At 33.8% G+C, this 25,504-nt stretch overlaps 1 long non-coding RNA gene across 1 annotated transcript; it reads left to right on the forward strand.

Moving 5' to 3' along the window:
* Positions 1-6,343: 6,343 nt before the first annotated feature.
* On the forward strand, positions 6,344-8,127 carry LOC107961203 (uncharacterized). The gene is made up of 2 exons (XR_005926613.1): positions 6,344-7,168; positions 7,359-8,127. It is a non-coding gene; the product is annotated as an uncharacterized lncRNA (long non-coding RNA).
* Positions 8,128-25,504: the final 17,377 nt, after the last annotated feature.

Genomic DNA, 25,504 nt, shown 5'->3' on the forward strand with positions numbered 1-25,504 from the left:
TTGGGCATTTGCGTCATACCATTTGGGGTATGGAGGTTGCATTGGCTTCAGATAGAAGGGAGACACGACATGTGCATCAAATAAACTCTGGTATAACTCTTTGTACGTCATTGGAATGGGCGTAAATTGAAGTTTCTCCCTATTTTGTTTTGTGTTAGGCTCTGGTCTGGGTGGGCCCTGCTGTCCAGTAGTTGTCGACCTTGGTTGGCTTACGGTGATCGATTTCGAATATGAGCTCACATTATTCACCTCGTGCTCTTTCTTTCTCGGCGCTGACCTCTTAGCGTTTTCCCCAGCCTCTATTTTCCCACATCTTATGACATTTTCTATCATTTCTCCAGACATTACTATGTCCGAAAAACTCTTGGTTGCACTACCCAGCATGTGGTTAATAAAAGGTGCCTTCAGGGTATTGATGAAGAGCATAGTGGTTTCTTTTTCCAACAGAAGGGGTTGGACCTGTGTGGCCACTTCTCTCCATCGCTGGGCGCACTGCCTAAAGCTCTCATTATGCTTTTTCTCCATATTCTGTAAAGTGATTCTATCAGGGGCTATGTCCGCCACATGACCGTACTGCTTCATGAAGGCTTGTGCTAAATCTTTCCATGAACTGATCTGGGCGCGACTCAGTTGTTTGTACCATCTAGAAGCGGCCCCAACCAGACTTTCTTGGAAGCAGTGAATTAATAGTTGGTCATTGTTGACATGACCTGCCATTCGTCTGCAGAACATAGTGATGTGAGCTTCGGGACAGCTAGTCCCGTTGTATTTCTTAAATTCCGGAGTTTTGAACTTGGGAGGGAGTACCAGGTCTGGAACCAAACTTAATTCCTTAGCATCGATTCCACCACAATAGTCGGTGCTTTCCATTTCTTTAAATTTTTCTTCCAACCATCTACACATTTCTTCAAGCTCTCTCGGGAGTTCTACCCTTGTCTTTTCTGCTTCTGTTACTTCATCAGGATTGAGGACCACAGGGTTGGTTGGGTTGTCCCCTAGATTAGAGCCTGAGCCGGCCTGATAATTCATCGGTGCCGAAACACCAGCCTGAAATGGTTGGGGCCTAATTGTGACCGATGGCCTTCTTGGGTACATGTCAGGTTGTGTCTGAACGTTCGCTGGGGCAAAACCCGGAGGGTAGGTAAGATCTTCATTATCTTCTCCCACATTGATCAAAGGGCTTTTCCCTTTTTCTAATCCGCCAGCCAATAGACGAGTTAATTGGTCCATCATGCTTTTCTGGGACTCCAACATATGGTCCCTCATATCTTGCTGGATTTTGGCAAGCTGTTCTTGCATACGTGTTTGTAATTGATCCTACATCTCTTTTTGCATTTGTTCCAATCTCTCTAACCTTTGATCCATTGCTCTTGTTTTTCCTCTTGTACCGTAACGATGTTCCAGGGTAACTGCCATGAGTTTTAGGGTTTTTTGTGAGTTTTAGTGCATGTGATATAATGCCGATGCATGAATGTAATGAATGCAATGAATGCAAAAAAGTGTTGATTCCAATTCGATTTCATTAGTGTAACTTTTCTAGAAAACAAGTTTCTTTACATAAAATAGATTACATATAAGACTTGGCCCTGATACTTAAGGCATTGACCTGCCTAAGAAGCCAAGCTAGCTTTCGGCCTCAGTCCGATTCTGACTCGTATTTTAAACTTAGCACATCGGCTTGTACTGCTAATGTTTGCAAGTGGTCAGCCACTTCTCGCACTTGAGTCAAAGCTTCGCCCATGACATAGTCCCTGCTCCTGACTTGGTCTTGAGATTGATGAAGTTGCTCCTTCCATCGCTCGTTATTTACCTCGAGAAGTTCTATCTAAAGTTTATGACTTTCTAGCACTATTTTGAGTTCTTCTATATTCTCTTTTAATTCTTCGATTCTGTTCTGACTAGCTTTCAACTCGATTGCAGAGTTACGCGAGCGATACTAATACAATGACCTCTCTAAATCTGATACCCGGGTCTTTAACCCTTCTTTCTCATTCTAGCTTTCTACCAAACTTCTTTTCAGAGCACCTTCTCGAGCTTGAGCATCGCGAAATTTTTCTTCCCACTGGTTGGCTTTACTTTGTTCTTCTTTAACTTCATGTCGCCACTGTTCGGATGTTTTTCCTAACCCAGCAATTCTTATTGATCTGCGCAGCTTCTTATAGTCCGTTTTCAAACTGTCCAAGTCCTCTTCAGCCTTGTTTTTCCCTTTTCTGAGTTTTTCAGCTTCTAGTTTCTTGACATCGACATCTAACCCTATCTGCATCTTTTCTTCTTCCAACTGCTCGATCCTTTTTTCTAGCTCTAGACTCTTTCTCTCAAAATCTTGCCTGATGATTTCTAGCTCAGAGGGGATTACTTTCAAGTGCTCTTCTATCGACTGAGGATTCCCTTGATCTGATGTAGGGATGTTGTCGTTAAGTCTCTGATTCCACCATCGGTCGTACTCAGGAGTAGTCATGAGATTGGCAGCAAATTTTTCATTTTACGAGTCTGGTTCCAGGCATTTGATATCTCACGAACTTTCTTTTTGTAATTATTCCCTGTGAACACGAACTCGCACTGGGCTAACCCATATGTTGGTGGTGTAAATTGTCTGGATCTGTACTTTCGCAATGCAAGCAGAGGAGCATACCCGACAGCTCCCCATACTCCTAACAAGGGAACCCAATCGAAGTCTCTGCATCGGTATAATATTTCATCAGGAACAATCCACGGGGCTCTCCATTCAACATCTTCTTCTTGCAAATTTTGGAGAACCGTCATCCAATTTGCTTCTGTAACATCATCTCACCTTGGTGTAGCCACTAACTCTTTCAGCGAAGAGTAATTTTCAGAGAATATACGATACGAGACCTTTTCCACTTTCTAAAAATGGCTGTGGAACCAAGATAGCAAGAGCTGTGTGCATCCAATAAATCTCCCTTCACCCACTCTTCTACAAGCATTCAATGATCTGAAAGTTTCAGCCAAGATTGCGGGTATAGGTGTGGTTCCTTTACCAAGCCTGTCAAAAAGGTCGGCAACAGCCTCGTCTACATCCCCCAAAGCTTTGGGGAAGATGACTAGTCCATAAATGCTCAAGGCGAAGAAATCTACCCTTTTCTTCACATCGGGGTGCGCTAAGATTAGATCCCTCAGGTTCCTCCAAGGAATGCATTTACCATCTCTTTTTTGTTTGATCCGAGTTGTCACCCACTGTTCGCTCATCCCTGTGATGTTCATCAGCTTTTTTGAAAATGCTGGGACGTTAGCAGGTCTGGCATAAATTCTGTCAACCTAAATCTTTGGGCAATAGAGCAAGGTCGTGTATTCTTCTATTGTAGGTACCAAATCTACTTTCCCAAAAGTGAAGCAACTGTAAGCAGAATTCCAATATTGGGCAAGGGCTCGAAACAGGTATTCATCTACCTTGACATCGAGCATATAAGGTAAATCACCGTAATGACAATAGAATAGCTGTTTGACCTCGTCATCCCACAGTCCCCAAATTTCTTTCATCTCTTGAAGATTATTTTGAGTTACGCTGATCTGAGTAAAGTTCCATAACTCTGACACGTACCCCCCGGTAAGACTGTCACCTTTCTCTTATTGTGCTGTCTCAGCCTATATCTGGACAGTCGCGTTGTCTTTTACTTTATCAAAAAACCCCTTTTCCATGATAAGCTATCTATTTAGGAACCGAATGCGAATCAACACCTTTTATGATGAAAATGCCATGCAAATACAATCAAAGTAAAACAAAGCAAGTCAGTAATTTATACATAGTTTAAAGCAAACAAAGAATAATAAATATAGCACTTGCTCAGGTAACCACTAGGGTTTCGGAGTGGCTCTACCTAGGGTGGGTTCTTAAGGCTCACTACATGGTGCTTGGTTCTAGAGTAAGGGTACCTGAACCAGCAGATTCCTTGGTCTTCACCCATTATAGGCTCATACAGACCGAGTTCAATTCAGGGGAATACATTTCCCTATGGCTGCACGGAGATGTAAATCTTACGAAGACATAGGTACGGATGTATCTCGAAAGCGATCCACTATCCTACACGGAGGTGAAAACCTCACGAAAGAGTAGTTTCTCACTCCCACTTAAAGGGGTGTGACCACAGCGGTCATGCAATGCAATGTGCGAGGATATATGCATAAAAACTCGAAGCGATAGGAATAAAATGATGAAAACCGCAAGAAAAAACGGGTGAAATGCAATGAAAGGATCGTATATCAAAATTAAATTTTCAATTTTCGACAAAAAGACAAAAGTTAATCAACTTGTGGCTTGGCTCTCTTATTTTGTCCCCAGTGGAGTCGCCAAGCTGTCGTAACCATTTTTTTGAAAAAATGGGAATCAACTTGATATTGAAAACAAAAATTAAAACGGGAGTTGCCACCAATCTTTTTAGGTGTGATTAGATCACCTTGTAAAAGTGGTTGTTTTTAATAAATGGTTTGATTTATTTAAACAACGATTTTGGTCCACGCAAATCAAGAAAACAGGTTCAGGAGTCGGTTACGCACGAGGAAGGATTAGCACCCTCGGAACGCCCAAAAATTGGTACCTAGTTGATTAATTAGTTGCTTAGTGTCGAAAATTGAAAACTTGAAAGACTTTGAAATATGATCCCTCTTTAAAAAATGCTCAGATGTTAAAGACCTTCTCGTCTCAAAATATAAAATGTCACATCCAGTAAGTTAGGACACGACATCTTGAATTTTCGAGAGCGAGCTCGCCTCTTAAAGTTTGCGTATTTTAACTTATTAAAAGGGTATTCGTTTATTTAGAGTAAACGAGAGAAATCGAAACCCAGTGAGTTAGGGCACGTTTTCTCGAATTCTCAAACACCTAATATTGCCTTTATTTTCGAAGAATCTTATTTCGAGGTAACAAAATGTCATACCCGGTAAATTAGAGCATCACATCTCGTATCTCCAAGAATAAGCATTTTTCAAAACTCGTATTGCGATTTAAGAGGATATTCCGTTATTTAGGTTAAATGAGAAAAGTCGAAACCCAGTAAGTTAGGGCACAATTTTCTCGAATTGTCAAATACGGAATATTTACTTTTATGAAAGAATTATTTTGGGTCGGGTAAAGGATTATATAACATGAATTAGTGAAAACAAAAAGAAATAAATCCTTATGTTAACAAGCATAATAATGAATGAGTAGTATAAATGACAGAAAAATGAAAGAAATAAACGAGCTATGTAACTTCAAAGGAGAATAATAGATAAAAATAATAAAAATGATAAAAATGAAAGTAAATAAGAATAGAGAATTAAGTAAAAAAAGGGAAACCTAACAGTAAACTGATAAATAAATAAGTAATATATAAAATAGTAAAAGAAAAATAATAATAATGTTGCCAAAAGGTAAAAATGTGTTAATAAGGATAATAATAAAAAAATAAAAGTAGGATAATATGCTGATAATGTAATAGTAATGATAATAGTAATAATAGTAAAAATAAAAATAACATAATAATAAAAAATAAGATAATAATAATAGCAATAAAAAAATAATAATAGTGATATTAGTAGTGATAGTAATAAAGTAATAGTAATAAAAATAGTACTAATGTCAATAGTAATAAAATAAGGAAAATAAAAAATTGTAATGATAAAAATGATGTAAATAATAATATTAAAATAAAATAACAAGTAACAATAGTGAAAATAATAAGTATAATAATAAATATGATGATATATAAAGATAATACTATATATAAAAAGTATATGTATATATGCGTATAAGGAAATAAACAAAAATATTAATAATAAATATGATAGGGGTAAAGTAATTATAACATGTACATGATATGATATTAAGAGATATAATATAGTATTAAGAATGTATACATAGTATATATGCCTAGAACAATAATAATAATAGTAAAAATAATCGTTAATAATGCTATATAGATAGATATAGTAGTAGTATATACATAATGTAGTTATTATTATAAATATATACATAAGATAATATAAAAAAAAATAAAAAGTATACGTAATATATTACTAAAGATATAACATATAGAAAAACACAATATTAAAAGGACATATATATACAATACACATATATTATAAATAATGATAATGTTAGAAAACAACTATTAGTGATATTACATAGGTATATACGTATATGTTTAAAAAATGTATAATGACATAATATATGTATATATACGCGTAACATGGAGTATAATTAAAAGAATATATATATGGCATACAAATACATTAATAATAATAATAATAATAATAAAGTAATTAATTTGATGATAAAACAGTCAAGAATCACAAAGAAAAGACTAAATTGAAATTTAAATACAAAAATTGGGGTGAATTTTAAAAAAGTAACAATGAGCTGATTTGAAAGGACCAAAAAGAATGAGGGACCATTTGTACAATTTGTCCCAAAAGCAAAAACATGAAGACCATGGGGTTAGTGGCATCGTTTCATTAATTATTAAAAACTAAAAGCAATTGAATGGCCATGTGCCATTTTATACCAGCAGCAAAACAGATCACCCCTCCCTTTTATCCCTTTCGTTTGGGTTTTGACCTCAACCTTGGAGCGCCACCGTACCACCATCGGACTTGGTGGCCGACCACACGTAGAAGGGACACGATGAGAAGCCGGAGGTAAGTATTATTCTTCCTTTTTATTCTCTTTTGAAACTGATTTTCTTTTTTTCTTTTTCGTGTTTGATACATATTTCTTCTTCCCCCCTTTTCCCTTTGGAGTTCAAAATCGACGAGGGAGGGAAGAGTTCCGGTGACGTGATTCAGTAAGTCCCTTTCCCCTCCCTTTTTATTTTTCATATTTATGTAAAAAAACAAAAATAAAAAAATCAACTTAAGATTAAATAAACAATACGAAAATCACCTTAAAACTTTAAATCTTTTGCTTTTCTATTCCAAATTTTTGGAAGAAAAACCAGAGAGCCCTCCTATTTACGAACGGTTCTCCCCTAAAATACAATCGATTCTTCCCTTTGAAATATAAAAAATCCTCCCCTTGTTACAATGAACATAGGGCTCTTATATAGCCCAAAATCCAAAGAAAAAAATACAAAGAATTTCATTTTCTATTGTTTTTCTTTGCTGCCCTTTTTTGTCTTCTTTTGCAGGTATGGAGTGGTGGAGAAGTGCTATTTGCACTATCAATGCAACTAAGGTAGTGGGATTAGGAGATTTAGGGTTTCTTTTTTCTTTTTTAGTTTTATTTTAGGTATTGGGCTTAGGTTTGGGTAGGTGTATTGGGTTTATATTGGGCCCGCAAATTGGGCTTGTACAACAGCAACTAGTCCCTTTGATCTGTCTAAGGTTAGGCAAATATTGTCTTACCTGACAACGTGTCTTCGCAGATTTGACAAAAAAAATTTCCAAGACTCGAAGTTCTCACTCTCCACAATGACAAAAGCGATAGGAAGTACATTTCGGTTGCCGTATTGTGCAACCGTAATCAAGAGTATTTGTATGTATTTGCCGTAGAGCCAAGTTCCGTCCACCTGCACTATCGGTTTGCAGTGAGGGAATGCCCTAACACAAGACTCGAACGTCCAAAATAATTGATGGAAAACTTGTTTCCCCAATACTATCTCGCTGTCTGGGCTTTATGGGGCAGTGTTTGCAAATCAGCCATCATCCCCGGCACATGCTCCCGCATCGCGGCTACCAACCCTTAAAGTTCATTGTATGATGCATCAAAGTCACCATACAATTGTTATATAGCCATTTGCTTCGCCCACCATGCCTTCATGTAGGAAACATTGTACTTGAATCGAGCTTGCATGTCCATAATAAATGTAGATACAGGGATGGTGGGTGAGTCTTTCACCAATGGGATGATGCAGTTGCATATGATTTTTGCATTCAACTTTTGATAATCTTGCGACATAAGCGACCGTGCATGCTTGAAAACCTTCTATTTTCCTGATTGTCCACATTTGTATCCGTTGTATTAATATAGCTCAAACATGCCACTTACAGCCACTTGAGGATTTCCAACATTATCTGACATATAAAGATTGTGTTGACTTCGTGACTTTGTAGTCGACAGATAGCTTCAAGTTGTACTACTTTATTACATGTAAGTAGTGTTTTTTGTTATCGAATTGTTGTCTTACAAACAAATCTTCAGTTTCTGGTTTTTCATCCAATAGGTGAGTCATTACTATATTTGGATATTCGGAGAACTCGCGTGCAAGCACCGCATCAAGATCTACATCAGTCTATGTCTTCACCCTCCACAGGGCTTTCATTGTCTATGTCTTTAGGGATGTCATCCAAATCGGGGTCACTCAAATCTTCACTATCGAACCCTTCTTTATCAGAACCTTCATTATCAGACCCTTCATCACCATCTTCTGTGGTGGCCAACACCTCTGGATGAATCTCTAGATGGTGACATGGGATTGGGACATTATACGAACATCCACCGTAGTTTGAATTTTCGGGAGTTTGCAATGACCCTCTACAACCTGACCGATCTTCCCAGTAGACATTAAGATCAAAATCAATTCCAAAATATTGACTTACTAGAATTACAACTTGAACAGGTTTTGGTTCAACTATCTCCGCAAACAACTTAATTGGGCTAGGATTATCCATCTTAAGGGAGCAATAAATTGTTATCATTGTGCCTAGATCATCATAATCGTCAAGCTCTATTTATAATAACTTAAGCGGATCTGTTGAAATAAAAAATTTGTAAAACAGTTTTAACATTTGGTTCCTGCAATGGGTAGCTGTTTTTATACTGATCTTCTGTTTCAAATTCATCAACAAAACACACTTGTTGAATCTCATTCCGATTTTCTATTGACTTTGAAAGACACAACCTTCTTCAACTGTATTTATCATTTCACCATCAAAATGAACATAAACAAATAGAATTTGGGAACTGATCTTCAACAATTTCTGCTTCCTTCTTAACAAACAAAATTGATATTTTTAGTATCGATTTTCAATTGATAAAAAAAAAGCTCAAATGGAAGACAAAACAACTCTTTATATTGAAGGGGTGTCATCCTTCAGTGTCCCAACACCCCAAATTTTTTTCTTTCGGTTCTTGAAATAGTTGATGTCGGTCATCTAGTTCCCCAAATCCAAATTTTTTTTATCTGATAAAGTAGGTGCCGACCATTACTGTGCCAACACAAAAAAATTATTTTTTAATCCGAAAAGCTGATGATGACCATCTAGTATTCCCAACCCAAATTTTATTTATCTGATAAAGTGAGTGCCGACCATCAATGTGCCAACACCCAAAAAAAATATTTTTTAAAAATTATAAAGTGGTGTTGGCCACTTATCTCCCCCAACCAATTTTTTTTCAAATACTGGTATAACTATATACCAATGTGGTACCGTATGAAAAAAACCCCAAGTGCTGGCCATTAAGTCTCCCAACCCCCAAAATTAATTTTTTAAGCATAGCACAATCATCAAGTAATGATTGAGTCCAAAATTAAAGTGGTGTTGCCCATTAAGTCCCCAACCTCATTTTACTATTCCTTTTAGTTTATTTGAACGATTGTTTTTAAACTTAGGTTATTTTTATAATTATTTATTTAGATAATTGTTTTTAAATTTGAGTTATTTTTATAATTATTTATTTTTTTCGGTCATTTTACTAAAACAACCCAACTTACTAGATTCCAAGTAAGCCATATTATTTTACCAAAATGTGTAGATAAGAATAGTGGAGTAGATATCACTTTTTCAGTCAAAAGCAAACACTAAGTATTGCATGCGTGTTGTGTTCATATCCTATTTTTAGAATCCCTAAAGGTCAATGCCATTGTTTCAATGGCATCTAATAAACAAAAAAGTTTTTTTTCCACAAATTAATTATAAAAAGCGACATCGTTGAATATTGTATTGAAATTTATTAGTATTTTTGACCATGGATTTTCAAAAGCTTAGAACTATGTACATGTGAAAAAAAAAGAAGAAGGAAAGAAAGCATTTATGGATGGAGAAATTGTAATATAGACCCTTTCGTTTTTTTATATAATTTTTAGTGATATTTTACTAGTTATTTTTCACAATAATCTTTTGTTCTTTTTCGATCCCATCCCAGCAAATTTCTTTTGTTTAAAACAATTTTGTCTAATCTCCTTCTAAACTTTAAGTAAGGCTCTGGTTGTTTTATTGGAAATAGTTTTCAGAAAATGATTTTTAGAAAATGAATTATTTTTCTGAAAAAGTTAATATTTTTTAGTGTTTGAATGAATTTGTGTAAAATATTTTCTGTTATTTGGCAGATTTCTTGAAAATATTTCTTAAAATTTGTTTTCAATGAAACAAACATATATTTCAGATTCATGATAAAGAGTTTAAATGAAGTAGTGAATTGAATACAAATTGATGTTAAGGTGAAATTATAATAAATAACGAATCTTGATGATGTTAAGGACTAAATTGTAACTTTGTGAAATTTATAATTGAAACAAGAGAAGTGATATACATGAAAATTTGTTATGTGTATGAATTATTTGATTACAGTGCTTATATGGTGAAAAACAAATTACATGGCAATAGGGACTAAATTAAAAAAATGTACAAAAGTTTAAATGTGAAACAATTTAATATGTGAATAAGGAAATTGTGATAAAAGTTTAATGAATGTGTTATGAGATGATGGAATATGCATAAAGTATTGTAAAAGTAAAATATGTGGATGAAATAATAGAAGTGAAATACATAGAAATTTGATATGTGAAACAAGATATTGAGATAAATTATGTGATCAAAGTGTAACAAGAAATAAAATTAATTTAATATGAATAATTAGTGAATATTGAAGTTTTATTACAAAAAGTTATGAAAGTTTATAAAAAAAAATTTGATAAGTGAAGAATGTAATAGAGAATGTAATATTTCAGTGCTTTGACCCAATGTTAGATCAAGTATGGGGGTGTTATAGTGAATAAAGCCTTATCAGTTTGGAAAATATCTTACCGAAAAAAATTGATAAAACATTTAATGAGAATAAAAGAACAATTTTACATTACTGAAAAATAATTTATGTTGACCTCTTCCTTTTATCTGATTTACCCATCCCAAGATTTTCATAGGCAATTGCAAGTAAATTTTCTTCAATATCATCAACCAACCATCCATTTATGAGTTTAGATGGCATGGCCTTTACTCATGCATTGATTGAACTTAGGCCATTTTCAACCGATTGGTAATGGCCAACTTGAGACTTTGTCACAATCCCTTTAACCTTTTTTTCACCATCGGCCAACTTTTTCATTTGATTCAAACGCCCAAAACTATCAAGCCCAATTGATTTAACTTGTGGCCAATCATAGCCACCGTATTCCACTTCTCCCACATCACTCCACTGGTCTCTCAACCTTTGTTGTTGCCACTGGTTACCCCGTTGGGTTCTCTGTTCATCTCTCCAATCCCACCTCTTCATTTTTGACAATTGATTATAATTTTACATAATAAATCACAGTAGATTTTAAAATAACTTAATTTTTTAAGTTTATTATTATTTTATAAAATAAATAACTATTAAAATTGAAATAGATATTTAAAATATAAATAATGTTACAATAAACTATTTAGTTGTAACAATATTAAAGTTTGTTTATTAATCTATATTCATTAATCAACAATTAAAATTAAGTTAGAAATTATACATAAAAATAAAATTTCACATAATCTACTATTATCATGTTTTTAAAATTAAATTTAGATATTATTACATTTTAATTTTACAGCCAAATTATTAATGAAACATTACAAATTTTAAGATATAATTAAATGTAATTTAACTAATACATGCAATTAATCTTATATTGCACGGATAAAAAAAATCTAATATATTAACTAAATGTAATTTAATTATAATGTTACAATAAATTATTTAGTAATCACAATATTATATTATATTTTTAGTGGTAATAGTAGTCCCTTAAAAAAGGGTAATAATATTAATATTTATTAAATATAAATTATTTGTATAACAATTGATTTTTTATGAATTATGCTATATAAATACTTTTTATTAGAAAAACACTATAATTTCATTTCTTGAGTAAATAGGTATGAATTCAAAATAAATAAAAAATTAAATTAATTCTTTCAAATATATTATCTAAAAATAATATATATATATTTCTATTTTTTGAATAAATCCCGTACAAATCCGATTTCAAGAAGTGAGAGAGCAAGCGTAGGAACACTTCTAAATACATTATTTAAAAATTAAAATATTTTTTTTGAACTTTTTTATTGAATCAGTCCTACATAAATCCTAAGTTGACCTATCAATTAACATATCAACATACTAATTTAAATTTGTAAATTATAAACTTAATAAAATATGAGGATAAATCTCAAAAGTATATATAAACTTTGATTCAATGTGAAATTTGATATATGAATTTTGATTCAATTATACATATTTAAAAAAATAAATATACCAATTTATTTTTATGTTGAATAAATATAATTATTCGTGCATGTAATATATAAACATAAAATGATGGTATATTGATAATTGTGTTAATAATTTGTGAGAATTGAATTAAATTAAAATTTCATATATAAAATTACATAAAATCAAAATCCATGGATACAATTACACGATAGACCAAAGTTCATGTATAATTTTAAAATTTATCCCTCAAATATATTTTTAACCAAATTAACAGTCAAGCTATATTCTTGACTGGTATTATATAATTAACTGTCAAGCTATATAATTAACCAAATTAACCGAACTATATAATTATTAACAACACCAACTCTGACTATCTTAAGCTTTCTTATAAAAATAGTACCAGTTTTAGGCTCTAGCATTATTGTGGGTTTTTTTTAGATAAATAACCCCCAAAAATTTAAAAATTATGAAAATAACTCTATGTTGGAATATTTTCAAATATTTATAGTGTTCCAATAACTATAAATGAATGGGTGTAATTAGTCAAAAGATAAAAACTTTGGTCATTGGACAAAAGTTATATCATTTGATTTTTGGAAAAATTTATAACTATTCAAACAATATTACTTGAATAGTTATACAATTAGATGAATAATTATTATTATTTTATTTATTCAGAAAGACACCTATTGAAAGATGTCTTTCTGAAGAGACATTAAAATTTCTATAAATAGGAATGAGATTTCATTTGAAAACCACACCAGCAAATTCTAAAATTCTTTCCTTCCTTTCTCCATTTTCTAATATTATTAGATTATTCTATAAAGTATTACTTCAGAAATCATTTGTAAAAATTGAGTTTCTTGTTATACATTACTCAGTGCTTAGTGGACTATTCTCGTAAGTGCAAAACACAAATAGTCATTGGCTTTATTGTATCATCGAGGTTAATTTACTTAAAACGCTTTTGCACACCGAAGATAGGTGGGGGTGAATATAACCTTAAACATAGTGGCTTGATACATGCCTTGGAGCCTTGTCCTATTTCTTCTTTTTCTATTTGAGTTCCGTTTGTGTATTTGAGATTTTCCTCACCGAAGATTTGTACTAACAATTTTAAGGTTACATTTCATGATAACTACCACAACACATGAAAGTGAAACACTAAGGGAGTTGGCTTCCAACTTTGTCAAACTTGATTGTTGTGATGGTGGCAATTTCCAATGATAGCAAAAAAAAGATGTACTTCCTATTAACGACTTTGAAGATTGCCTATGTTTTGGATACACTAAGACCGAAAGAGAAGGAAAACGAATCTATTGCTGCAACCTGAGAAAGGAAAAATTGGGACAATGTTGATTGCATGTGCATATTCCATATATTGAATGGTTTATCTGATAGTTTATTCGACACATACTAGAACGAGGCCACCGCTAAGGAATTATGGGACAAATTGGAGACAAGATACATGACCGAAGATACTACAAGTAAGAAATTTCTTGTCAGTCGTTTCAATAGTTATCAAATGGTTTATGGTCATTCTGTTATGGAATAATTTCGTGACATTGAAAAAAATGCTGAATCAATTGAAGCAATATGATATTAAAATAGATGAAATGATTGTTGTATCCTCCATAACAGACAAACTTCCTCCATATTGGAAAGACTTTAAAAGAAGTCTAAAACATAAGAAAGAGGAAATATATCTTGAGGCTTTAGAAAATCATCTTCCTATTGAAGAATAATATCGAAAGCAAGATCAAAACCTAAATTTTGAAAATGCTAAAGTGCATGTTATGAAGAAACAAAAAGGCTCATGCTATCATTGTGGTAACCTTGGACATTTCAAGAATGAATGTCATCTTCTAAGATTGATAATAATGAAAAGTTCGTCGCAATGATATCTGAAAATAATATGGCACAAGATGATAGTACATGGTGGATTGATACTAAAGCAACCAAACATGTGTACAAAGACAAAATCATGTTCACAAAGTTCACACAATGTGAAAATGACAATATCTTGTGTTGGGAAATGTGCCCATATTATAGTAAACATGTAACTGTTTTCTATTTATTTGAACAATGAATAAAAAATAAAGTTAATTTCACATTTTACTATTATATTTTTTGTATTTTCTGTCTTTTATATTTTGCATTCATAGCGAAATTGTAACAAACAAATATTATCTCATTGATTGTCTAAAGTTCAAACTGAAGATAAGTGGTGTTGTAAAGAACGTTTACAGTGTGAGAAAGACAACTTACTTCAGTAGATAATCTAAATGAGTCCGTAATCCTGTAAAAGATTCAAAGTGAGCATTTGATTCAAATAATGAGAAGGATTATTATGTCATCTACAATTCCAATTGGAGAGATGACTAGTCTTGGCTACTGGAGTAGTTGACTCCATGAGTAGAGACATTGATGTATTTATGGTAAAATGATACATTGGAATGGACCCAAGATGAATTAATTCTAAATCCATTTACGAATTAATTCACTTGTGACATTCATGGTGTGATTTACCTGAGTTAGTCACTAACCATTCATATGCAACTCATGTGCTTTGATATAAGTGGAGGCTTATGCTCTAAAGATGATTGAGCCCATAGTCGATATGTTGGGTACATGACTTGTGTCTGGCACGGCTTTACTAGAAACAGTGGAATTCATAGCTTAATTAAAGAGTTAATGATATCCTCTCATTGGCATTGTGTGGATTGATAAATATGGAATGCGGCCATAGGTTGCTTGTTCCCGAACGAGCAATTTATCACAGCCATTTATTGATAGTGATCATATTAATAATTAAGAAGACACAATGGTGAAAATAAGTTAAAATAGAATTGTATTGAGTGAACAGATTTAACTTAAAAGAATCAAGGATATCATATGAGGGTAACACACACATGACGAGGTCATTGGACAAAGCAGTTGGATGAATTGTTTTTGTAAAGAGTATACAATAAGGAGTTTTCAATCATGGTACTTCTTGTGGATTGACTTCATAATTAAGTAATTGCGAATTATTGCAACGGTGCTTCTGGAGATAATTGCAATCACTAAAGCCTAATTGTATATGTCCGGTTAGTCCTTCTGCTAGCTCAATAAAAGCTCGATCAAACTGCATTTGAATCAAAAGAAAATTCTATGACTTTGAGAATAATTTAATTGAGTCAATTTATTTGATGTAAAATTAAATTAGGTGGTCGTGAGAATTGTTTAATTAGAGAATTTGATTAAATAATTTTCTTGAAAAATTAATTTGGAAAATCTAAGTAATTTTTCGAAAAATTAATTTTGATCAAGTAAAATGAAATTAATCAAATCAATTAAAATTAATATGATATTTTCAAAAGTTAATTTTCAAGTCAGACAATCGGCCCCATGCTTACTTGAAAACTAAACCTGGGAGCCCAAAACCGAGACTAAGAACCAAAAACTAGTCAAATCAGGGCCGGTATATGAAACCTGGCCAACGGTCCAATAGGTGGCTAGACCAGACAGATCGAGTCATCACTAACCCAGCCGAACCAACAGTAGTCAAACTGACTCAGGGTACCATAAGGGTGTCGCACCTACATCACCGGACACAGCGGTGCTGGTGGCTACAACACCGATGTCCAAGTGGCCGGCGGCAGTTGGTCATTGGTGGTTGAGCAGTGGAAGAGTTACACTTCTACTGGGACTCTACTAGAGAATTTGATTTCAGATTAATTATTACAAAAATAATGTTATTTTAATAGTTTAATTATAAATTTAATTTAATACTTACCTTAATATTAAATTAAATTTAATGTTTAACTTGTAGAAAAACATTTTATTTTTTAATAAGATTTAATATTAAATTGATTAAGTTTAATTATAGTTGAACTCTCTAAACTCTCCCTATATAAAGAGAGCCTTGGGTCATTATTTACACACACTTGAATTCAAGAGAAAGTTGTAGAGAGAAAATTCTGTAACACCCTAAACCTGACCTAGACGTTACGGTCGAATTCGGAGATGTCACAAAGAACGGGTTTTGTTATCAGACTCTACACGTTAAAACCATTTCAGTTTTAAAAACTCCTATTTGCCTTCATCTATTGCCAAAAGGTTCATTCAATTAATTGACCAATCTTAAATCATGTTTAATAGCGGAAGCTTACGAAAATGGTGCATTTCGAAAACGTTACATTTCAAGAAATTATTTCATATTTTAAGAAAAACCTTGCTTTAGTAAAAACCACAGTTTAGATACCAGGCGCAAAATAAATACTAAAACATAAAACCAAACCCAAAGGAAAACCAGCCAAAAAGTCTAGAGAGTCCACTTGTTACAAAAATCCAGAGATAATCTTTAAATTAAAACAATAAATGAAACCAGTTAATAAACGTGAGGTCACCGAGAGGCTCCGTCGCACCAATCTACCTAAGTATGTGGATTACCTGAAAAAACAGACAACAGATGTGATTTTGCGCAAATTGAATGTGTAACACAACAGAATTAAGCCTGCAAACATACAGAACTATATGCACAGTCAGATATGTCGAAACCATTTTTCGACTTATAAAATCGAAAATGTGAGTCGCCACCAATCTTTTGTTTAGGTGTGACTGGATCACCTAATAAAATATTTTGATCCACTTAAAACAATTTTGTAAAATTTTTAAAAAATGGGTTCGGGAGTCGATTACACATGAGGAAGGCTGAGCACCCTCGTTACGCCCAAAAATTGGTACCAGATTGATTCAATGCTATCCTTATATCAAAGATTTTAAAAAGGGTCTTTCGAAATATGGTTCTTTTAAAAATGTTTGAGTAGTTCAAGTTAGCTGTCAAAATTCTCTCGTATCAAAGATATGCAGCATCATATCCAGCACGATTGGACACGATCCTTTATACCTTCAAAAATACGATTGATTTTTGACTTTCAAAAGCTCGTACGTTAAAATTATAAAAGGATATCCAAATATTTAGTTCAAGGAAAAATCATATCCAGCACGGTAGGACACAATTTCCCAAATTCCCAAATATTGAATACTGCCTTATTTTAGAACTTTTGAATAATAAGGAATATGGGAAATTAGCTCAAAATACTTTAATTTTTCTTGAAATAAAAACGAGACAACTAATATCAATCAAAATATTGAAATTTGAATCATGATGCAATAATATAGAAAAATCAAAGTTACAAACATGGATTACTATACGAAATATTATACAAGTAAACAAAAAGAACAAATTAACATACACACAATAGCAATGAGCTCGCATCCAAGAAACTAATTAGAAAGAAATATAACAAGTTTCGAACATATATGGACAAAAATTTAAATAATAGTGCAAAAGGCTAATAATCAATATGAAATGATAATACATGAAACAATATGAAAACTAAAGCAACACATAGCATGCAAAACAATTTGGAAATAATTTGAAAACTATTAAATATATGAAAATTTACAAAATGAATAACACATGATTGGGTTTGAAATAATGTACATATATAAAAATAAAACTAAGAATATGCAAATGAGTATTTAAATAAATATTGTGAAAGAAGAAATTTGGAGCCAAAAACATAAAAAACTAATCTATTAAAGGTGATAATGTACATGCCATAATAGAAAAAATCAATGTACACAATAAATAATGGAAATATAATAAAATAAAGGATAAACAATATACATGAAAAATAACAAACCAATATATAATAAAACAATATATACATGAGAGAATCTTAAATAACAAAGAAATTATAATATATGTATTTTTTAAAGAATAAATTATATACATAATAAATTTAAAAGGAAATACAAATAAACATATTTAAAAGAAACTATATTATAACATAGAATTAATAGTGTTTATAATATAAAACTAGCTTTAATATAAATTATATTTTACTAATATATATACATAAGGGTAGTTGAATTAAATATTATGGAAAAAATTAAAACAATATGATAATATAGAATATCTTAAAATAATAACTATATAATTAAACAAATAAAGAAAAAAAAAACAAATGTAGATGAAATAATAGATTGAAATGAAGTAAAAAAAAATGATTAGAGCAATTCAAAATGTATATATAAATAATTTTCTAAAAAAAAGAATATTAAAAAAATATAAATTGAGTTGAAAGAAAAACTTAATTGAAGTAAAATCAAACTTAAGAGGATAATTAATAAAAAAACTATTGAAATAATGACTAAATTACAGTACGCGCGAACGTTCAGGGATCAAAACTGAAAATAACCCAGATCCCAAAACATGGCGCCTAGATGCGTACCTAATTGCAAAGACAGGCAAATTCTAGGGACAAATTGTAACAACATAAAATATAAATAAGGATCAATTTAATGGTTTGCGCGAGGACGAAGGACTAGTCACGCAATTTGACCATTCGAAGTGCCAAAGCGCGGATCCAGTACATGGATTGGGTGTGCACGCGAATTTTCCCCATTTTCTACACGACACCTCTTCAAATATTTCATAAAAAAAGGAAAAAAAAGCTAAAATGAATCCCTAATTTTTCTAAACAAAATCAAAACAAAGAACCCTTCCCATCTCTCTCTCATTCAGCTGAACCTGACAGTTCCTTGCCCCATCGTCGTTTTGCTTCCATATTTTAGCCGACGGACATCGTGCGAAGGCCTAATCTGGCCTCGTTCGAAGACGAATCCTAGAGTTTTGCTAGGCTTAACCTCAATCCTCATCTAAGCTTCGACTACCACGAAGCAAACAAGGATTTCAAAGCCTTTTCAAGAAGATAAGTATCTACGCCTTTATTTATCTGTTTTTTACTTACAATAATGAAAATCAAAGTAGAAATAGAAGCCAAATCAAGAGAAAAAAACGGGACTTAAAATCACCTCTTGGAAACTGTTTTTGAATTCATTTCTCTATTCAAACTTTTTGTACAGATTTGTATGCATATCTTCGATCCCCTTTTTACAGTACAAATGATAGCTTTTTTTAGCCGAATTTTACAGCATAAAATAAAAGAAAAAAAAAACTCTATTTTCTTGCTGTAATTTGCTGTTATCTGCTACTTGTTATTGTGGTTGTTAGTCTGTTGCAGGTACGAAGGTCATGGTGGTGCTGACATGGAGAAGCCGTTCGTGGGGGTGTGACGCAAAGCGTGAAGCAACGGCGTGTGGGGAACTAATTCCAGGCGAGACTGCGGCGCAAACTTTCCTAGGGTTTCAGTTCTTGCAACCGAAGTTTAAGACTGTGATTTGGGCCACTGTAATGGGTTGTTAGCTTAGTTAAGGATTTGGGTTTATTGTTGGATTAATAAATGTAAATGGACTGGACTTTTAAATTATTTTGGTTTTATTTTATTTTTATTTTTTTGTTTTATTTTTTTGGTTGTGGGCCCGGGAAAATTTGGGCTTTTACAGCTGCCCCTCTTTGCTCATTGTCGTGTAACGAGAATAGAGCAAAGACTTCAAATAGGTCCAATTTTGCCCGGTTTTGCTGAATCTTGACTTCTTTGGGGAGATAAGACTGGCTTAAATCTGCTCCATTGCCTGTACATGGAGATAAGATTTGCCCTCTTCGATCTACTGCAACCTCAGGGAATTAAGATCTTCAATCTTCAGTCTGCTCCCTTGATACCTCAGGAAGATAAGACTTATTCTTCAATTTGTTCTCTTGCTACCTCAGAGAGATAAGGCTGGTGGTAAAATCTGCTCCATTGCTGATACATGGAGATAAGATTCACCATTTTTGATCTACTCCACTGCAACTTCATGGAGGTAAGATCTTCAATCTTCAGTCTGCTTTCTTACTACCTCAGAAAGATAAGACTCATTCTTCAACTTGCTCTCTTGCTACCTCAAAGAGGTGAGACGGGTGGTAAAATCTTCTCCATTGTCGATACATGGAGATAAAATTCACCATATTCGATGCACTCCTCTGCAACTTTGGGGAGATAAGATCTTTAATCTCCAGTCTTCTTTCCTGCTACCTTAGAAAGATAAGACTCATTCTTTAACCTGCTCTTTTGCTACCTCAGAGAGATAAGGCTTGCGGCTTCAATCTACTCCATTGCCGATACATGGAGATAAGATTCGCCATCCTCCGTCAGCTCCGCTACTGCTCAGGGAGATAAGATCTTCAATCTTTAGTCTACTTCCTTGCTACATCAGGACGATAAGACTATTATCTTCAACCTACTCTCTTGTTACCTTAGAGAGATAAGGTCAGTGGCTAAAATCCGCTCATTGCCAATACATGGAGATAAGATTTGCCATCTTCGATCTGTTCCGCTACTGCTTAGGAAGATAAGATCTGGGATTTTCATTCTGCTCCACTGCAATCTCAGAAAGATAAGACTTCAATCTTCAACATCCTCTCTTACTACTTCAGAGAGATAAGGTTTGGGGCTTAAATCTACTCTATTGCCGATACATGGTGATAAGATTTGCCTCCTCCAATCTTCAATCTTCAGTCTGTTTCCTTGCTACCTCAGGAAGATAAGACTTCAATCTTCAACCTGCTTTCTTGCTACCTCAGAGAGATAATGTCAGTGGCTAAAATCTGCTCCATTGCCGATACATGGAGATAAGATTCGCCATCATCAATCTGCCCCACTACTGCCTAGGGAGATAAGATCTACAAATTCCAGTCTGCTTCCTTGCTACCTCAGAAAGATAAGACTACTATTGCCAGTCTGCTCCATTGCCGGTACATGGAGATAAGATTCACTATATTCGATCTGCTCCACTACTGCTTAGGGAGGTAAGATCTTCAATCTTCAGTCTGCTTCCTTGCTACCACAGAAAGATAAGACTCAACTTTCAACCTACTCTCTTGCTACCTCAGAGAGATAAGGCTGGCGGTAAAATCTGCTCTATTGCCGATACATGGAGATAAGATTCACCATTTTTGATCTGCTCCGCTACAACTTTAGGGAGATAAGATCTAACTTCACCAATGTTGCTACATTGTCCTCTAGGGAACATGTCCTGTAGACTCTATTTTATATCCACATGTTTATGCCAATTGGTTAAGATGCCATGATAAGAAAGAATCAAATGCTCCTAACTAAATGAGATATGAGTGATGTTAAATAATTAGGACACTATAATTGAAATGAATCAAATGCTCTTAACTAGATGTAATGCTTATGTCAAATAATTAGGATGCTATAATCAAAATGAATCAAATGCTCCTAACTAGATGCGTGATTTATTATGCTGTCATCTTGTTCGGATGGTATTCTTGATAGAAAACCCAAAGAAACAATCACATTCTGCTCAGCAAGCTTGCCCCGTTGTAATTTCAGAGTCACTTACACTGTAACTTCTGGGACATAAAGTTTGAACTTCCCACTGCAACTTCAGGGGAATAATCATTTGGTTTCTTCTATCCATCCTGTAACCACTTAGAGGTATACAATTTGCATCATCTTCAATCAATTTGACCTATTACACCGTTCCCTGGGTATAATGAACCAACATATATGCCTGATATCTGCATGAATACAGAATACCATTTTCTTTTTCCGAGAACAATCCTATTGCTCATTCTTGGCCAGGATTATAACACCGATTAATATTTCTGACAGAAAATCCAAGGAGATAATCTCAATTTGGGCTTAAATATTTCTAACCCTTAAGCTTGGTGAGTTTTAAACGATAGTCCTCTTTCAGGCTCCTATATTATTTAGAAATTTCCCAAAATAATATGCGAAACTCCCTTTATGAAAGTATTATTTGTCCAAAAATCATTATTTCAATGCAAAATGCTTGAAAATGATCATAACCATGGACAAGAAAAGAATTAATTGAGAACATAGCTCAAAATAAGCAAATGCTATCCAAGAAAGAAATTTACTGGGACGCGACCTGAAAAGAATAAGGTAATCAAAGATAACAACAAAAAATAAAAAGGGTAAAAATAGAAAGCTAGATTCCCCAAATATCGCAGCTTGAGCTTCTCTGTATCAACTTCTTGAGGACCATTCTGAGCTCAATCTGTGTTTAGGGGATCCAGAGTACTTTGTCAATGCCCCAATACATAACATACTTCTTTCATTGTTCATTCAGACATAGCAAGACTATTGTATGCCCCATTTTAATCCAAATTTGAGCCGCCCTTTTCAGGTTTTCAACTCAAATCCCCCTTGGTCTCAAAGCGCCCTTTGCGGGTTTTCGCTTTGGCCTCTCCTTTTCTTTCTTTTTTTTTTAATTTTTTGATTTTAATTTTTAATTTTTCTTCTTTTTTTTATTTTGATTTTTTAATTTCGATCTCTTTTTTTTAAGGTTTCAATGCGCCCTTTGCGGGTTTTCACCTTGGCCTCTCCCATTTTAGGTAGAATACTCTTTGACTACATTTTGAATTCCTCAAATTGGATAACTCCTTTCGATCAATATCAATGCTCCTTCAAAACAGGCCTTCTTTACTACATAAGGTCCCTCTTAGTTTGACATATTTTTTTCCTTTAAAGACCTTTTGTATAAGAAGAATCTTTTTCAATATCAAGCTCCCCTCACGGAATTCTCTAGGATAAACCTTTCTGGCATAAGCCCGCATCATCTGACTGTGACGGATATCCTTTAAATTTGACTGATCATATTAGGATTGGACCCATTCTGATTCATCCAACTTTAGTTCTACCAAGACTCGAAGAAAAGGAATCTCGTTTTCAAAAACTGTTCCAGTCCTATAAATCAATGTGTTGCCCCGGTGAAGGTCCTGGCCCATGTTCGATAAACATAGAGGGTAAATGATAACTTATTTATGCCAATCCTTACAAGACTCGGTGATTTTTCACTATGACCTTTGTTTTATTGTTTGCTTTTCCTTTTCTTTTTTCTATTTTTGTACTTTTGTTTTTCTTTTTGGATGCATTTGTTGTTCTGTGATATAGTGTCTAATCTTTGAACAGACTGCAAACTATTGACATTGTGCAGTTGTATTTAAAAGTGATCCTTTCTGACATTACTTGTCAGCAACCCCTTTTTTTTTGGAATTTGATGACTGTCAATCTTGTAATATTGACATATGAAGCGACCTTCACCCTCTTCGTGAAGTAATCAATGACTGCCAAGATGAATCGATGTATATTAGACGAGAATGGCCTGATAACATCCTTGCCCCACATATAGAAAGTCTGTGAAGAAATGAATGAGACACATGAATCTTGTCTCTTTAAATACAACCCAACTAATGCCATGCCCTTCCATGGTGAATCAACAGTACCCAAACCTCATGATTAACGTGGCTACCATAAAACCATCTACATGTGTCTTTCTGACACCGTATAGACATTTTTTATTGTCCATAGATCTTAATATCCCAGGTATGTCTTGACATGATCATGCGAAAACATCCTTGAATTCTTGGAGTAATTCAATGACCATTCATTTTGTCTTTGTGATGACTCAAGTTTCGATCTTTACCTCTTGCTCACAATGTCCACTGACCCTTTGTAAAGTAGGATCTATTTTTCATCTTGTTCTACCGTACCTAACAAATCAAGAAATAAGTCACAATCTCTGTCATCTTCAAAGTCCTGAGATCTGCTTAAACACATATCTCACCCCAAAAGGGAGTGAGTTACAGCGTTGCTCATGTCATTGATATCTGGGGACCTATTGTAGGTACAAAGAAAAATTCCAAAGAAGAAATGATTCTAAGGATAATTATTTGTATGGTATGATCATGAATGAAGAATGAAAGCATATTTTAAAAAAAATAGTCCAAGGAACAAAAGAATAAAGAATGAAAGAATATTTATTCAAAAAGCATGCATTTTATTGAAATAAAAATTTTTGGACACAAGCCTATTTCACAAAAGGATTCTTATTACCCCTAGGCTTAAGGCAACAAACGTGTTTTGAACATTACTCTAGAACAGCTCTGAAAATACAGGGATCTCTTCTACAGTCCCATTGCTTAAAACGCCTCAAATACATAAGGGTTTGGAAATTTTTATTCCCTGGATCTCTCTTTGGATACGTCATTCCAATTCTCTTTAATAACTAGTGGTTATAACCCTTGGCTGGCCTATGTTGACCAACTTGGAAGGCATGCTCACGATGTTCACTTCATTTGCCTTGTTTCTCGAGGTTGACCTTTTGGCGCTTTCTCCCATATCTATTTTCCCATTTCTTATAGCATCTTCAATCATCTCACCGAACATTACTACATCTGAAAAGCTCAGAGTAGCACTTCCCAACATATGATTAATGAATAGGGCTTTCAGAGTATTGATGAAAAGCATCGCAATCTCCTTCTCCAAAAGAGGCGGTTGGACTTGTGTTGCTACCTCTCTCCATCTTTGGGCATATTACCTAAAGCTCTCATTTTGCTTCTTTTCCATACTTTGCAGGGTAATTCTGTCGGGTGCCATGTCTGTTAGATGGCTATACTGCTTCATAAAAGCTTGTGCTAAGTCTTTGCATGAATTGATTTTAGCACGACTCAACTGATTGTACCATTTAGCTGCTGACCCCGATCAGACTATCTTAGAAGTAATTGATTAACAATTGATCGTTATTAACATATCTTGTCATTCTTCGACAGAACATTGTGATGTGAACTTCAGGACAACTAGTACTATTGTACTTTTTAAACTCTGGAGTTTTAAATTTTGGCGGGAGTACTAGATCAGGAACCAAACTCAGGTCCCTAGCGTCAAACCTACAACAGAAGTCAACATTCTCCATTGCTTTCAATTTTTCCTCCAACCACCTATACCGATCCTCAAGCTGTCTTGGTAATTCCTTCTTTGCTTTTTCTATTTCATCTAGATTAGGAACCTCAAGATTGGTTGGGCTACCCCCCGGATTAGAGCCTGAGCCTATCGGGTAATCCATCGGTGTAGAAGTACCGACCTGATATTGCTGATTTTTGATAATAGGTATACCTTGCGGATATGTCTGAACATTTTTGGGGTGAAACCCGGAGGGTAGAGAGGCTCCTCATTTTCCTTCCCATATTGATCATGGAGTTTTTCCTTTCTTCAAGCCCTCTTGTCCGCAATTGAGACAACTGGTTCAACATATTCCTTTGAGACTCTAGCACCAGATCTCTCATATCCTGCCTAATCTTCCCCAGTTGCTTTTGCATTTGTTTTTGTAACTGGTCTTGCATCTCTC

The sequence above is a fragment of the Gossypium hirsutum genome, chromosome A05 (assembly GCF_007990345.1).
Source record: "Gossypium hirsutum isolate 1008001.06 chromosome A05, Gossypium_hirsutum_v2.1, whole genome shotgun sequence".
Lineage (NCBI taxonomy): Eukaryota > Viridiplantae > Streptophyta > Magnoliopsida > Malvales > Malvaceae > Gossypium > Gossypium hirsutum.